A 16,803-nucleotide genomic window follows, 5' to 3' on the forward strand; every position below is an offset into this window, starting at 1 on the left:
TATATCAGTTTGCATTCCTAACATCAATGCATATTAGGGTTTTGTTTTGTTTTTACCATTTCAGTAGGTTTATTGTGTCATCTCACTTTGGTTTTAATTTGCATTTCCCTAATGACTGTGTTGGGCGTCTTTTATATCTGAATGTGTCCTGTATGTATATCTATTTTCTCTGGGAACTATTTTCTTGTTCTTGATTTTTGAGAGTTTATGTGTTCCAGACATATGTCCTTTGTCAGTTACATGTTGTGCAAATATTTTATCTCTGTGTGTTTTGTGTTTTTATTCCATTATCAGTGTTTTTCACAGAGTAGAAATTTTGTTTTTGATGAAGTTCTGTTTTCATCTTCCATGGATTGTGCTTTTGGCTTTAGATCTAAGAACTCTGCCCAATCCAAGGTCACTAAGATTTTTCTTTTTTCTCTAAAAATTTTATGGTTTCAGGTTTTGCATATAGGTCTCTGATCCATGTGAGTTCATCTTTATAAAGTGTGAGGTCAAGGACCGTGTTTTTTGGCCTTTGAACATCCACTGACTAAGTGTCCTTTTAACATCAAGTTTCTGTTAGCCCTTGTGGAAAATCTATTGATCATACATGTGTGGGTCTTTTTTCGGCCTCTGCTTGGTTCCATCAATCTATGTGTCTAACATTTTGCCAATATGTAGCCTTATTTAAGTCTTGAAATGAGATGGTATGAGTTTTCCAACTCCATTCTTTTTCAAAATGTTTTGCCCTTTTTAATTTGTTTGCTTTTGTATAATTTTTAGAATAAGATTTGTGATTTTTAAAAATAAACTAATTGCTGGAAATTTTGTTGGGATTGCATTGAGTATATATCGATGACTTTAGGGAGACTTAGCATCTTAGCAATATTGAATATTCTAAACCACAGACACAGAATATCTGCCTATTTGTTTAGGACCCTTCCATTTCCTTTTGTCAATAATTTGTAGTTTTCAGCACATAGATTCTGCACATATTTTATTAGATTAGATTATACCTAAGTACTCTGTGTTTTTTGGTGCTAAATTAAATGGTGGAATTTTTCAAATTTCAATCTCCAATTGTTTATTGCTAGTATATAAAAATGCAGTTGATTGTTTTATGTATTTTATGATCTTGCCAAACTTGCGTATTAGTTAAAGTTGCCATGCTGTATAGATTCCTTTGAGCTTTCTGTGTAGATAATCATGTCATCTGCAAAAAGCTTTATTTTTCTATGCAATTGATATACATGTTACAGCAATTTCATTGTGTTGTAAGGAAGTACCCTCACCATCATTAGATTTGGGTAACACAACTCATGATGGTAGTGCTTTGGGATGATCTAAGGTAGAGGGGATAGCTGTCTAAGAGAAGGTCTGGAACAGAAAGAATGGTCAGTGTTCAGGTATTTTATACAGTGGAAGTCCTCCCTGAACAAGTTTAAAAAATGGTGGAAGGTTGCACTTTGAGAGTGGTAGGTGAACCTTATCAGAATTATGAAGGAGGCAGTGAACATGGTTGGGCAGGAGATGAAGCTTACAATTTGCAGACACTAAATCATATGTCCAAGTTTCTTTCCTATGGTCTTCACAATTTGCTTCTGACATTTGGGCTAGCATGGCAACCTCCCAGATATCCCTGTAAATAAACTGGTATTTGACAGGGCACATTTGCAAAGTTGACTGAAATAATCTGGTTGATAGTTTTATGAAAGAAAATGTGGGGCCAGATAAAAGTCCAGGTAGAGGAAGGATCTGAGAGAAGATCTGAGTGGGGATTCAAAATCTCTTGGAGTATGATAGTAACTTGGCAAAATCATTGACTATTTTGATTTATTGTTTTATCTGTTGAACTATTTTAGAGACTTTTCCTATATTATTGACCTACTTACAGCCAAGGTTCCCTTCAAGGATCTACCTTGAGATGCCAATGCAATGTTATCAGCTCCTACAGCAGCTACAGAATTTCTGTCTTATTAAAGCCTTCTAGGGGCGCCTGGGTGGCTCAGTGGGTTAAAACCCCTGCCTTCAGCTCGGGTCATGGTCTCAGGGTCCTGGGATCGAGCCCCGCATCGGGCTCTCTGCTCAGCGGGGAGCCTGCTTCCCTTCCTCTCTCTCTCTGCCTGCCTCTCTGCCTGCCTCTCTGCGTACTTGTGATCTTTCTCTGTCAAATAAATAAATAAAATCTTAAAAAAAAAAAAAAAGAAAGCCTTCTAAATCTTGGGCTTTTTTTTTTTTTTAAGATTTTATTTATTTATTCGACAGAGAGAGATCACAAGTAGACAGAGAGGCAGGCAGAGAGAGAGAGAGAGAGAGAGGAGGAAGCAGGCTCCCTTCTGAGCAGAGAGCCCGATGCGGGACTCGATCCCAGGAGCCCGAGATCATGACCTGAGCCGAAGGCAGCGGCTTAACCCACTGAGCCACTCAGGCGCCCCAATCTTGGGCTTTTTGATATATGTGGTCTGCCAGGAGTTGTGACATTGTTTGGTTGACCTCTAGGTGCTAAGTATGTGGTACAGAACTGAAAGGACCTAGACTTGTGCCTATTATACCAAAAATTGTGGTGTTATATAAAATGTGGTGTATAAAAAATGAGGCCTAATTTATAATAGATTTAAAAGATAGACTGTACCCTGTTGTGGGTACATTAGTGCATACATAAGGGGGCATATACTTTTAATAGCTGTGTGTATAACAACAGTTGTTGGTAGAGGCTAGGAAGGGCATGAGGTTTGTGAAGCAAAAGATAATGAGGAAGAGCCTGGTGAGGCTGAGGAAGTGCTGGGGGAAGTAAAGGAACTGGAAGGTCACCAAAGAGGATAGTGGTTAATATGGATAGCAAAGACCTCCAAGGGCGTGGGAATTAGTTGTATAAGTGGTTTGCCCAAGCTGGGGTGCCTGGTCCAGCGTTGTTGGAGTTTTATTTTTTGGGTAGCATGTAAACTGTTTTATAGATACTATCCAGCAAGTGGAGGAAAGTAGGAAGTGGTGTAGTGATGCGGGAATAGTGGAGAGTGTAGCATGGATTGTTGAACAAAAGGATTGGAGCTGATGTGGTTGTGGTGGGCATAGTGGAGAGTGGTATGGGGGCAGTTACCGTGTCCAGGTCCCAGCTCTTTTTTTTTTTTTTAAGATTTTATTTATTTATTTGACAGACAGAGAACACAAGTAGGCAGAGAAGCAGGCAGAGAGAGAGAGAGAGAGAGAGAGAAGCAGGCTCTGCACTGAGCAGAGAGCCCGATGCGGGGCTCGATCCCAGGACCCTGGGATCATGACCTGAGCCGAAGGCAGAGGCTTTAACCACTGAGCCACCCAGGTGCCCCTAGGTCCCAGCTCTTAAGCATGGAAGGAGGTGGAGTTTTAAACTTGTGTAGTGCTAATTTCACCAAAAGGTGAAATTAAGTGGTGAGGCACCAGTGTATATAAATTGGCTAATTTGCAGTGTGCTAGCTCACAACAAAAGGGCAACACAGGAAGAAGAAAAAGAATGGTTCAAGCACAAATTTAGATAATTTACCTTGTGTTCCTTGATGCATTGGAGTAGGTAAAAGGCAATAGTAGGTCCCCTTGTGCTTCATTAGGAGCTGGGTATGTTTCGGTAAGGGCCTGGCAATAAGCTTTAGTTTCTTACAATGTGCCTACATTGTATAAGGGAGGAGAATAGGGAGGTTGCCAAGATATACATAAGCAGAGAAATTGGGAGTTTCAGTTAAGTTGCCTAAGATAGATACTATTGGCATTGGCTAAGTCAGGAACAAAGTGTAATAAACAAGACTACATAGATTGAAACTTTGGGGATAAGGCAGAAAGTGAGTGATTTTTTAAAGGGGGCATTTGGGAGGTTACAGTGGCCATAAAAGGGGGTACAGGTTGGCTGGAAAAACTGTATGTTGGACTTGGAGCAGAGGGGAGTGCCAGAATTATTATTTGATGGGCTGTGGCTTGAAATTGTGATAGAATATTTTGAGTCAGCATTAAGGTTGGAACTGTTGGTTGTGCTGAAGTTATCATTCAGGATGCTTTGATCTCTTTGGGCTGAGATCGTCATCCCTGAGCTGATGGTTGTTGTTTGTGCTGTCATCTGTGATTGAATGGCGGATAGTACCTTTAAGGAACCGTGTAGTAGATGATGGAAACTACTGATATGAATCCTGGGCTAACACCCAAGACCTCAAGGCAGAGTTCTATATTTGAGAAATTATTGCAAGACTGACTGAAGACCAAGGGATGCTCTGGGGCACATTGGCTCTATCAGGTGACCTCATATGCATCACATGTAGAATATAAGTAGATTTAGGAGCTCTACCTATACAGATACACATTGTGTCTTTTGTCACTTTTACCTCCATTTGTTATCAAATAAAAGCTGTGAAGTAACTGAATGCCCAAACAAGGAGTTTGGCATTGAGCTGGAGTGGGAGAATCCCAGGCCCAGATGATGAGCCAAAGGAGATAAGGTCAGGCCAAGTAGAGCTATAATGTCCCACAATGACATATTTTTGCCTTTGATGTGTGGTCCTCAGCATGCTGGGGGTGCCTGCTTATTATGATGGGAGTCATGGGCATTGTCATCCCAGATCCTGTAGTGGCTCCCCCATTAAGTATTTACATAATGGGCTGAAGCCAGAGCTGGTGTCCTATTTAAGAATGTTGGTGCTGGGTAGGGCGCTTGGGTGGCTCAGTAGGTTAAGTGTCTGATTCTTGATTTTGGCTCAGGTCATGATCTCAGGGTCATGAGATCAAGCCCCATGTTGGGCTCCCTGCTAAATGTGGAACTTGCTCGGGATTCTCTCTCTCCCCCTCTTCCTCTGCCTCCACTCTCTTGCTCACATGCACATGTGTGCTCACATGCATTCCCTCTCTCTCATAAAAATGTTGGTGCTGGGCACGAATTTAAGATCTTCCCCTTGTTTAAAGATCTACACAATTACAGGTATGGGAATAGGTACAAGACATACTTCCTATAAAGGGAGACTTCCCTTTAGCCAACCTTTACACTGTTGGGGAAGGGTAGCAAGTTTGGCAGAGACCTTTCTTGTGGCCTATAGAATAATCTTTTCAGCGGTCATGGGCCCTCAGTTCCCAGTGGATCCCATTCTATTATCTGCCCTAGAACTGGTTGCCAGTCCAGCACACATTGTGCCAGAACTGAAGAGGCAGGATTTGGAGGGGGTGCCTTTGGGTGAAAAAGGGAGTTCTATCTGGGTATTATAGAGCCTGGAAAAAAAAAAGGATCGTCCCCTGATGGCATTTTGGCCGTCTTGGGACCTAAAGATTGAAAGTTCAAGGTGACTAAAGAAATGTGCAGAAGAGAGAGCCATTTGGAAGCCATTATCCATTTTGTGATTTTAGTATATGTGCTGCCAAATCGAGCACCCATTTTGTGATTTTAATAGGGCATCCTTCAGTAGACCATTATTTCTCTATCTGTAGATGATAGGACAAACGCATGTTCCAAATGATGTTTTTTTGGTAAGGTGTGTGCCTGAACTGAATGAGCACTAATGTGTATCCTGATCAGAGTCAGTGATATCTGGGGGCCCAGAGGAGATGTAATCAAATTTTAATGAAGTCTATTATGATGATGTTGGCGAGGCACACCAGGAAGAATAATTCAGGAAATCAGTTTACTTAATATTACAGGATATTATAAAGGATACAAGTCAGTTTGCTTCCCCTTTCTTTCTTCGGGGACTCCCATAATATGTATATTATTTTCCTGTAGTATAACCCATAATTCACATGGGCTTTTTTCTCCCTTTTTTTTCTTCTCTGAAAATTCCTTCTTTTTTAAAATTTCTTAAAAATTTAAAAAAGATTTTATTTAATCATTTGACAGAGAGACACACAGTGGGAGAGGGAACATAACTGGGTAAAGTGGAAGAGGGAGAAGCAGGCTTCCCACCAAGCAGGGAGCCCGATTCGAGGCTCGATCCCAGAACCCTGGGATCATGACCTGAGCCGAAGGCAGACGCCCAACGACTGAGCCACCCAGATGCCCCTGACTGAAAATTTCTAATGACTCATCTTTGAACCAACAGATTTTTTATTCTGCTTGACCAAGTCCGATGGTCATACTCTCTATTGCACTTTTCATTTCATTCATTGTATTTGGGGGCTCCAGAATTTCAGTTTGGTTCTTTTTTTCTAACTTCTATCTATCCACTGAACTTCCTGTTTTATTGACGAATTCCTTTCCTAATTTTGTTGGGTTGTCTGTCAGTGTTCTCACTAAGCTTGCTTAGAAGTTATTTTGAATTCTTTGTCAGGCAGTTCTTCACTCTCCATTTCTTTGAGGTTACTTACTGAAAAATTATTGTGTTCTTTGGTGGTGTCGTGTTTCCTTGATTTCTCCTATTCCTTGAAGTCTTGTGTTGCTGTCTTTTTGTTTGAAGAAGGAGTAACCTCCTCCAGTCTCTACTGAGTGGCTTCAGTAGAGAAATACTGTCACTAGTCAGCTGGCTAGGGATTCTGAGGCTTTCTCAGAACTTTTCTGAGGATGCATCCAGTCCACACTTTGGCTTCCCTCTGATGGAGGACATTTATAAGAATGTATGCTTTTTCTCTACCCCACAAAGCCAGGCTTGGTGTTGAGAGCCTCCGTTATTTCCCTTTATGGTTTTTCCCTGAAGTGCTTATGTTTGTGTTCCTTTTCCAAATCCTACAGAATTTGTATGGCTTTCTATGTGTGTTTGCTAGAGGTCTGTAAAGGCTCATGCTTAGCATCTGCTGGGGTTGGTGCAGGAAGCTAGTCACAAGGTAGAGGAAATGAGGCATGTGGAGGGTTGGGGCTGCCAATGGGCAGTTTGCAGAGACTGCAGGAGAGGCATCCCCAGCAGCAGCTTTTGGGCAGGCTTCCCAACAGTCTGTGAAGCATTTAATAGAATCTGCATATCTTGGATGAGTTCCCAGCCCTGGTGGCTGTGCTCCCAGCCTCTCCCAACCATTCAGCCTTGCGGATCACCTCAGTATTCTGGGTAGAGCAGGAAATAAGTGAGCCTCTTGAGAAGCATCACACACCACTGGGGAGGCCAAGTACTCTTTCATATGATCATACTTTCCCACATGGGAGAAATTGCAGATCAATGGGATCTCTCTTGGCAGTGAGTTCTGCTGTCTTAGAGGAGAGGTGACGCAGGTAAAGTGAACTGTTCTTATCCTCTTCAATACATCTGTTCTCGTTTTGTTGCTCCAACAATGCTGGAACTTTTCTGTTGAATACAGAATATCTACAAATATACCCTTGTCCCTGAGAGACTGCTCTCAAACCTCTGAATTTTGTGAAGTCGTCCTTACCACTAGAAGTAGCCTTTCCACTGACCCTCTTATGCCTGAAGAACGTGCAGTGGTTTCCTCTGAGATAGATACATTGAATGACACTGCTGATTCTCCTCAGGACCAAATCCTGCTACACTACTTTGCTTCCCACTTATACTTAGATTCAATTCATACCTCATACCAAAGACTTAGTTACAAATATAACACTGAGGTGATAGTCCACACCTCAAAAGAATTTCATGATTTTTCTATTTATATGGACAAATCTGGGAACATGTTTGGGAATGGATCTTGGGGATATGGGATGATGGTACAAGGAGTATAAAATTTGATGACATGAATATACTGAAATAGGCTCACTAAGCATAGATTCTGGATCTAAAATGTTAGCTCCTTAAGTTGGAAAGTTTTTTTGTTTTGTTTTGTTTTGTTTTTTGGTTGGTAGGTTGAAAAATGGAAGGAAATGTAACTACAGTAAGTTAGGGTGAAATTCCAGAATTTCTTTGGTACAATGTAGAGGAAAGTGATCAAAGTCTTTTTTTTTTTTTAAGATTTTTATTTATTTATTTGACAGAGGTTACAAGTAGAGAGGCAGGCAGAGAGAGAGAGGGAAGCAGGCTCTCTGCTGAGCAGAGAGCCCGATGCGGGACTCGATCCCAGGACCCTGAGATCATGACCTGAGCCGAAGGCAGCGGCTTAACCCACTGAGCCACCCAGGCGCCCCCGAAAAGTGATCAAAGTCTTAGGGAGATTTGAATGTTAGAGCAGATTTATCATGTTAGACATGATCACCTATCCTGGAAGGATAGAGAAATCATAGTTCATCATGAGAAATAATTTGTGAGAGGAATCTCAGTATCTTTGAAGAGCTCAAGGTTTGTTCTTCTCTGTAGATGAGGTATTACAGTGGGAACTCCACTGAACTGGGATCCCTAAATGAATTTAATGATGGGATCCTAGTGTGGTGGCAGCCAAGTGGTTAGTGGCATTTAGTCCCAAGACCAGTTGGTTAGGAATGCTCTAATGGACAACAGAACCAACCTAGTGTTCAGAATAGACTGATAGATGACATTGGTTATTGACTTTAATGTCCCTAAAACAAATAGATGTGAAGAGTACTAAATTCTTATTTAATATGTATAAATAGAATAGTTCCAAGTCATGTGAACAGAAGTCCAACTGCAACCACCAAAAATGGATACTGACTACCTCTTAAGCAGCACCCAGACACAGCACCCAGACACACCCAGAATTTATTGAATTCAGGAAAGGCTGCATCTTCCTAAGTAAGTATCCCATTACCCTGCCACACATTGCAGTTTTAATCTTTCCCAGGCTTCCTCCAACCATTTACCTGGAGTTGCTGGATCCTGGTTCTGACATTGATTGATGCTGATTGGCCCTGGTAAGCAGGAAGTCACTGTTATCCTAGGTATATTGGTAAGACTACATGCCAGAGGGTGGGAAATAAATTCCCTAAAAACCTAGGTGCCCTCCACTTCAGTAAAATTGCTAGGGGATCCTTAGTGTTGGCATGTTGAAATACCACTAAAGTAAAGGACATGTTGCATCTGGGCCCTCCTACAACCAAAAGAGAGTCACCATGCCTACTGTGCTCCCTCAGATTTCTGAACAAGTGTATTCCTCGTTGGGGGGTGCTACACTGTTCTTTTTTGTGTGACCTGAAAACTGACTGGAGCCCGGAGGAGAAAAAGGCTCTCAAGTAGTCTAGGCTGCCATGTATAAGCTGCTCTGCCACTTGGGTCATATGATCCAGCAGATTCAAGGGTTCTTAAAATGTCAGTGGCAGACAGAAATGGTGTTTTTAATGTTTGGCCAGACCCTATAGATGATCCATAGCACAGACACTTAGAATTTTGGCATGAAGCCCTGCATCCTCTAGACACACCTACCTTCTTTTTAAGAGACAGCTTTTGTTTTACTATTGCACTTTAGCAGGGGCTGAAGAGTTAACCATGGGCTACCAAGTTACCATACACCCTGACCTTGCCTTCACGGACTAGGTGTCATCTTACCAATGTAGTGTTAGATGTGGGCATGTACAGAAGCACTCCATTATCAAATGAAAGATTATATATATATATGTATATGCTTCACATATACTTCCATTTATATATAGTATATATAAATATATATGGTATATAGTATATATGAATATAATATAAGTAAAAAGTGTATATATATACTTCACATAATATATATTATATGTTTAATATAATATATATATATATATATATATATATATTAAATGGAAGTATATGTGAAGCAATGAAAGCATCAGTTAATGGCCCAAATGCTCATAGTCCATGCTTGTGCTACATTACTTTGTCCCAGTGCACCTCTGTGGATTTATGAAAGTTCTTGTGACTAGCTGGGTGAGGAGGGGAAAACTTACTCCTGACCAATCTGCAGTGGTTCTGTGTGATAGGCAGGCACGGACCTGAAATTGTCCAACTGACACACAACACTTTCTGGGACATCCCTGAAGGACAGTTGTGAAGGGAAATCCTCTCAGTGGGCAGAACTTTGAGCAGTGCACCTTGGTTGCTCATTTGGCATGAAGGAGCAAATGGCTAGAACTAAGAGGCTATATAGTTTCATGGGTTATGGCCAAGGGCTTTGGCTGGATTTTCAGGTTCTTCAAACATGATTGGAAAATAGGTTGCACAGGATCCCGAGAGCGGTATTTTGGATAGACCACTGAATGGGGAAAGAATGTGAAGATAACTGTGCTCCATGTAAATGACCACCATAGGGTACTTGCAGTAGAGGAGGGTTTTAATCAGTAAGTAGTTTGACCCAGTGTTTTGCTACACTTTAGCTTTTGTCAACAGCCACTTCTGTCGCTGCCCAGTGAACTCATGAGTCAAGTGGCCATAATGGCAGGAATGGAGGTTATCCACCATTTCAGCAACTTAAACTTCCATGTACCAGGCCATCCTGGCTGTAGCCATTGCTGAGTGCCCAGTTGCCAGCATTAGAGACCAACACTATTTCCTTTACATAGCCCCTTTCCCCAGGATGATTTTGCAGCTACCTGTGGGAGTTTGGTTCCATTTAACGATTTCCATCATGGAAAGGGCAGTGCCTTGTTTTGAATTGAATAGACACTCTGGATATGGATATGCCTTCCATGCCCGTAGTGCTTTTGCCAAAACCACCAACTGTGTGCTTTAACAGTTCTTTTCTACCATTGTAGTATTCCACATGACATTGACTCTCTTTCTTAAAATTTATTTTTATTTCAATTCCAGTGTAGTTAATATACAGAGTTCTATTGGTTTCAGATGTACAATATAGCGATTCAGCAATTCCATATATTACTCAGTGCTTATCAAGGTAAATGTAGTCTTAATCCTATTTCAACCATCAGTTGTTCTCTGTAGTTAAGAGTGTTTTTTGTTTTGTCTCTTTTTTTTCTTCTTTTCTCATTTGTTTTGTTTCTTAAATTCCACATATGAGTGAAATCATATGGTATTTGTCTTTCTTTGACTTGCTTATTTTGCTTAACATTATACTCTCTAGATACATCCACGTGGCAAATGGCAAGATTTCATTTTTTAAAAATTTTTTAAAGATTTTATTTATTTATTTGTCAGAGAGAGAGCAAGCACACAAGCAGGGAGAGCTGCAAGCAGAGCAGGCAGAGGGAGAAGACGACTTCTTGCTGAGCAAGGATCCCCAAGCAGGATCAATCCCAGGACGCTGGGATCATGACCTGAGCAGATGCTTAACGGACTGAGCCACCCAGGCATCGCAAGAGTTCATTTTTTAAATAGCTGAATAATATTCCACTGTGTCTGTGTGTGTGTGTATGTGTACACACACACACAGACACACACACACACTACATTTTCTTCATCCATTCATCTATTGATGGACACTTGGGCTGCTTCCATAATTTGGCTATTGTAAATAATGCCGCAATAAACGTAGGGGTGCATATATATCTTTGAATTAGTGTTTTCATATTCTTTGGATAAATAGCCAGTAGTGCAATTACTAGATCATATGGTAGTTCTATTTTTAATTTTTTTGAGAAACCTGCACACAACATTGCTTCTGATAAGGAAGTCACTTCATAGCAAATGAAGTGTGGCAATGAGCCCATACTCATGGAATACATGGTTTCTATAATGTTCCCCATTACCTCTGAAGTAGTTGAATTGATAGAAAATGGACTGGCCTTTTGAAAATTTAGTTACATTGCCAGGTAGATGGCAGTATCTTGTTGGGCTGGAACAATGTCCTCATAGATGCTGTATATGATTTAAATCAGTGCCCAGAATATGCTGCTCTTATACCCGTAAACAAGTTTCACAAAATCAGGAATCCAGGGGTAGAAAGTTTTGTGGCTCCACTCAGTATTACTTCAAGTGATCCAATAGCAAATATTTTGCTTCCTGTTTTCATGAACAGGCTCTATAGAGATCTTATTTCCAAGGGAATGAATGAGTCTGTCAGAAGATGCAATAATGATTCCATTGAACTTGATACTTCAAACTGGGCACTTGATGTCTCTTGCTTCTGAATGAATAGTCAAAGAAGGGAGTTATTTTACTGGCTGGGTAATTGATCCTGATAACGATGAGAGAATTGAGTTGCTACAACACAGTGGAAGTAAGCAAGAGTATGTCCAGAATGCAAGAGATCACTTAGGGTGTCTCTTAAAAGCACCAGGTCTTATGATTAAAAACCCATGGAAAAATACAACACAATTCAGGCAGGACTGTTAATATCTCAAAATCTTGAAGAATGAGAATTTGGTTCACCAATAGGAAAAGAATCACAATGAACTGAGGTGTTTGCTGAGAGTAAGAGGAACGTGGAATGAGTAGGGAGAGGTGATAGTTTTACATAACACATCAGTTCCAACAATGATGACTCTAATAGTTACGAATATTCATTATTTTTTTATATTTTCAGATACATATTAGCCAATTATTTGTTTACTTTTTAGTCCTAATTTTATTGAGAAATGATTGACCTACGTCATTGCATAAGTTTAAGGTGTACAGTGTGATGGTTTGATTTACATATATTGTGAAATGATTATCAAAATAGTTTTAGCTAACATCCACCTTCTTGTATAAATAAAAAGAAGAAAGGAAAATATTTTCTCCTTGTAATGAGTACTCTTAACGACTTACTCTCATAAAGAAGTTTCCTGTATGTTAAATGACAGTGCTAGCTGTAGTCATCATGTTATACATTACATCCCTAGTACTTATTTATCTTATAACTGGAAGTTTATACCTTTTGACTACTTTCCTCCAATTCCCCCACCCTCTGCCTTTGGTAACCCCAAATCTTTTCCCTTTTTCTATGAGTTTCTTTTTTGTTTTAGATTTTTGTTTTTGTTTTAGTTTCCACATATAAGTGAGATCACTCAATAATTGTCTTTCTCTGACTTATTTCACTTAGCATGTCTTCAAGGTCTATCTCTTTTATTGCAAATGGTGGGGTTCCATCATTTCTTTTTTTTAGTATTTGCACTGCTGAAGTGAACATTCATCATTTATTTTTATGACTGAGTAATATTCCATTGTAAATATACACCAAGACATCTTTACCCATTCACTCACTGATGAAAACTTAAGTTGTTTCTTTGTGTTGACTATCGTGAGTAATGCTGCTACAAACATGGGGATGCAGATATCTTTGCAAATTAGTGTTTTCATTTCCTTTGGATATATTCTCAGAAGTGGAATTGCTGAATCATACAGTAATTCTATTTTTAATTTTAAAGGATTCTCCATACTGTTTTCCGCAGTGATCGTATCAATTTACAATCTAACCAACAGTGCACAGGTGTTCCCTTTTCTCCACATTCATGCCAACATTTGTTACCTCTTGTCTTTTTGATGATGGCCATTCTAACACACATGAAATGATATCTCATTATGATTTTAATTAGGGTGTTACTAATGACTAGTGAAACTGAACATTTTTTTTCATGTATGTCTTGGTATTTTGTATGTCTTCTTTGGAGAAATGTCTGTTTAGGTTCTATGACCATTTTTAGTTAGGTTATTTGGGAGGGGGGTTGCTTGTTTGTTTTGATACTGAGTTGTGTGAGTTCTTATCTATTTTGGATATTATTCTCTTATCAGATATATGGCTTGCAGATTTTTTTCCCATTGCATAGGTTGTCATTTCACTTTGTTGGTGCTTTCTTTTGCTTTGCAGAAGCTTCTTAGCTTGATATAGTCTCACTTGTTTTTTATTTTGTTATTTGTGCTTTAAGTGTCATCCAAAAAATCATAACCAAGACCCATGTTAAGGAGATTTATTCCTGTTTTCTTTTAGGAGTTTCTTACACTTAAGTTCTTAATTCATTTTAAGTTCTTTTTTGTGAGTGGTATAGGATATGCATCCAGTTTCATTCTTTTTTTTTAAGATTTTATTTATTTGACAGAGAGAGAGAAATCACAAGTAGGCAGAGAGGCAGGCAGAGAGAGAGGGGGAAACAGGCTTCCTGCTGAGCAGAGAACACAATGTGGGGCTTGATCCCAGGACCCTGAGTTCACGACCTGAGCCGAAGGCAGAGGTCCAACCCACTGAGCCATCCAGGCTCCCCCAGTTTCATTCTTTTACCTGTGAAAATCCAGTTATTCTGGCAGCATTTTTTGAAAAGATGGTCTTTTCTCCATTGAATGTTCTTGACTCCCTTGTCAAATATTAGTTGAGCATATATGTCTGGGTTTATTTCAGGGCTTTCAATTCTGTCCCATTAATCTATTTGTTTTTATATCAGCACCATACTGTTTTGATGACTGTAACTTTATAGTATAGCTTGAAATCAGGAAGTATGTTGCCTCCTGCTTTGTTCTTCTTTCTCAGGCTATTGGGGGTCTTTTGTGGTACCGTATAAATTTTAGGAGTGTTTTTTTCTACTTCTGTAAAAAAAAAATGCCATTGGAATCTTCATAGGGATTCCATTGAATTTATAGATGGCTTTTGGTAGTATTGATATTTTTAACAGTATAAATTATTCCTATCTATGAACATGAATACTTTCCCATTTGTTTGTATCCTATCAGACTGGGGCCCCACTCTAATGACTTATTTAATCTTAATTGCTTTCTTAAATACCGTATCTCCAAATACAGTCATATTGGAGTTTAGAACTTCAACATATGCATGACAGAGGGGCACAGTTCAGTCCATAATAACTTATGAGAGGGAAATAGTTTTAAATAGTTTTTTTAATTGGGATATAATTCACATACTTTAATATTTACACTAGTGAGGTGTATGATTGCATGATTTTTGGTATATTCACAAAGATGTAAACTATCACCACTATCTCGTTCCAGAATTTTTTCAACAGCTCACCAACCCCCCATCTATTAGCAATCATTTTTCGACTCCCAATGGACAAGTCCCTGATAACAACTGATCTTCCTTTACAGCTTGATGTATTATGCACATTTCATATAAATAGGATCATTAAACATTCTTTATTGTGTGTAACTTTTTTCACTAAGCACATATTCAAGGTTAACCCTCCAATGAATCAGTACTTCATTTTTTAAAGGTTTTATTTATTTATTTTAGAGAAAGCACAAGCAAGGAGAGGGGCAGAGGAAGTAGATTCCCTGCTGAGCAGAGAACCCAATGTGGGGCTTGATCCCAGGACCTGGGATCATGACCTGAGCAGAAAGCAGACGTTCAACTGACCGAGGCATCCAAGCACCCCTCAGTACTTCATTTTTTAGTTGCAGGATAATATTCTATTTTATAAATATATCACATTTTATTTAAATGTCCATTAGTTGCTGGATATTTGGATTATTTCTACAATTTGGCTATTATGAATAATGCTGCTATGAACATTTTTGTGCAAGTGTGTAAATATGTTTTAATCTCTCTTGGTACTTACCTAGGAGTGGAATTTCTCTGTCATAAGCCCAGTCTTTTAAAGACCAGTTTTGGTGATGTCAGGCTAAGGGTGACATCATAGTTAAAGATACTCATGGCTCTGTAGCTTATAAGACTATGTGTACTTAAAGGGGTACATGCACCCCCAATGTTTGTAGCAGCATTATCAACAATACCAAAATTATGGGGGCGCCTGGGTGGCTCAGTGGGTTAAGCCGCTGCCTTCGGCTCGGGTCATGATCTCAGGGTCCTGGGATCGAGCCCCGCATCGGGCTCTCTGCTCAGCGGGGAGCCTGCTTCCTCCTCTCTGCCTGCTTGTGATCTCTCTCTGTCAAATAAATAAATAAAATCTTTAAAAAAAAAAAAAACAATACCAAAATTATGGAAACAGCTCAAATGTCCATTGACTGATGAATGAATAAAGAAGATGTGGTATATATAAACAATGGAATATTACTCAGCCATCAAAAAGAATGAAATCCTACCATTTGCAATGATGTGGATGGACCTAGAGTATATTACTTTTTTAAAGATTTTATTTACTTATTTGACAGAGAGATCACAAGTAGGCAGAGAGGCAGGCAGAGAGAGGAGGAAGCAGACTCCCTGCTGAGCAGAGAGCCCGACGTGGGGCTCGATCCCAGGATGCCGAGATCATGACCCGAGCCGAAGGCAGAGGCTCAACCCACTGAGCCACCCAGGCGCCCCTAGAGTATATTACTTTAAGCGAAATGAATCAGTCAGAGAAATACAAATACCACATGATTTCACTCATATGTGGAATTTGAGAAACAAAACAGATGAACACATAGTAAGGGGGAATATCAAAGAGGCAAATAAACCATAAGAGACTCCTAATGATAGAGAACAAACTGAAGGGTGATGGAGGGAGGTAGTTGAGGGATGGGCTAGATGAGTGGTGGGTATTAAGGAGGGCACTTGTTATGATGAGCACTGGGTGTTGTATATAAGTGATGAATCACTGAATTCTCCTGAAACCACAATTGCACAGTATGTTAACTCACTAGAATGTAAATAAAAATAGAAGACTATGTGTGCTTAAAGAGGTGAGATTGTCAGAATGGAGGGGACTGTACAGTTCTTAGATCCAAGTAGATGGGGGTCAGGCCCTGTGCCTCAGGAGGGCTCATACTATGCAATACCAATTTTTTTTTTTTAATGTTACCCTCTCCTGCCTGAGTTTGGTCATTACTGGTAGTGAGTGTTGTCCAGTTGGGGTGCCTAGAGCTGGGATCTGGGCCCATGTGTGTCCAATCTTGTTTCTCCTTTTGGGGTTGTCTCAGGCCTTTATACCATCTGAGTGGTCTACCAAATATCTCAGGAAATGCCAAGATTGATGCCCACAAGGTTCTCTTGAGGGCCCTTGGCTATTCCCATTAAAGGCTCTTCTCTGTGGCACAGTGTTTCTTCAGGCCATTACATGATAGTGTACTGACAGAATGGAGGTGACTTACGGATTTTGGGAGATTCAGACTCATGTGGGAGAGGTAATAAAGCATCAGCCAAATTACCATACCTCTCCTGGGCCCATGAATTTTGTAATACAGTTTTAAATTAAAGTTTTTATCCACAGTTCTGCTGTGTAGGTTTCCAAATGTACAGCTTTATTTATTTATT

The 16,803-nt window shown here is 39.8% G+C and overlaps 1 protein-coding gene across 1 annotated transcript in view; it reads left to right on the top strand.

Moving 5' to 3' along the window:
- LOC116855970 (zinc finger protein 226-like) overlaps window positions 1–16,803 on the top strand; it is a 98,535-nt gene that overhangs the window by 12,388 nt on the left and 69,344 nt on the right. The window lies entirely within an intron of this gene.

This window comes from Lontra canadensis, unplaced genomic scaffold (assembly GCF_010015895.1).
Source record: "Lontra canadensis isolate GAN:19392208 unplaced genomic scaffold, GSC_riverotter_1.0 scaffold107, whole genome shotgun sequence".
NCBI classification, from domain to species: domain Eukaryota; kingdom Metazoa; phylum Chordata; class Mammalia; order Carnivora; family Mustelidae; genus Lontra; species Lontra canadensis.